Here is a 1517-nt window from a genome sequence, read left to right on the forward strand (position 1 = left end):
AATCTGCCTCACCACTCCAAAAAACACATGGCTATCTGCGGCCTTTCCCTGCATCTAGGTACGACGGAAAGCCGCAAGAATCTGTAACAAAAATTCATCTTTCAAATCGGCACCCTTAATCCTCACGGTATTAACGAACGCTTTTCAATTAACTAAGATATTCCTATTTTTCACGTTGCCATGTTACCACCAATAGCGTAGCTCCTACTCTACTATAAAAACTACACATAACCCATAATCCCTTGATTCGCTCTGACGAAGGGCTAACGCTCGAAACGTCAGCTTTTAGAATCTCTGTATGGTGGCCAATTTACATTATCAACTCCGTTGATAAAACCAAATTCTTGTATTCTACTTCCCTACCGACGCCGTTTCTTTAGAAACTACCCCTTCATTCTTTTAATAATCATGTTGTAGACACTGTTTCCTCTTGTATGTAAGCATTAGGACAGATATGTCGTGTGAAACATATTTTCAATGAAGATTTCTGAATAACAGTCATCAATGCCTTAGTTTTCAGTAAATGTAGTTTACGTCATAGAAAGTGGGGCGTACAGGGTTTTATTCACGGGTTGTTTGTGTCAAAAACCTGAACGAGCGAGGTACAAGTGAGTGAGGGCTTTTGACAAAAACAATGAGTGAATAAAACCCCGTACAAAGCACTTTCTATGACGTGAGCTGTTTATTACACATAACAAGAGAATTTCCATTGAAATAATTTTCTGAACGCAAACTAGAATAAAAAACTCATTAACATTGTACTAAATTTAATAGCAATGGAAGATATCACAGTACATGTACATCAAGGGAATAAAGTGCTGAACCGAAAACTGCACTTACAAAAGATTTTTTTTTAAATCTAAGTACGATATCAATAAATAGGATAAAGTCTCATTTAGTCACTATCTGATTCAATAACAAAGTGACGTGCTTTTTTGGACATTGGAGAATGCAAGGACAAGTGGAACTTGCGTTCAAGGCATTTACAGAAATGTTAAAAGTTCCTCCCTGAATTGAAGCGCCTTGGAGAAGAGTCAAGGGCTGCTGTGTTGTGGACTCCTGTACTGTTTTAGTTGCATTTAAAGTCAAAGCATTGGAAATACCTACTTGGTATCCTGATGGCCCCGGCACTCCAGGATATCCATTCAGAATGTTGGAAATGCTTTTTTGTTGTCGCTCCGACAGGGTGCTGTAGTTGTTCAGACTTTGTACGTTCTTGTGCCTTGATATTTGCATGATGTGCGTTGGCGGTACCCCTCCATCATTCAGTTTCTGAATCATCCTTTTCCTTCCGCTATGATTGGTGAGATTTTTTGCATCTAATCCAGCTTTTTCTGTCATTGTTTTCATAAGTGACTTGAGTTTGTTAACTCCTATGGGAGCTGACTTAAACCAAAGTTTTGTATTTACGGCTTTTGTAGTGTGATTGATTGCTAAATAAAACACACTATCCGGAGACTTCAGGTCATCTGGTCTTTTAAAAGCATAGAGGTCATAAGCCCGGACAGGATCTCTTT

Source organism: Montipora capricornis, chromosome 4, assembly GCF_036669925.1.
Source record: "Montipora capricornis isolate CH-2021 chromosome 4, ASM3666992v2, whole genome shotgun sequence".
Classification (NCBI taxonomy): Eukaryota; Metazoa; Cnidaria; class Anthozoa; order Scleractinia; family Acroporidae; genus Montipora; species Montipora capricornis.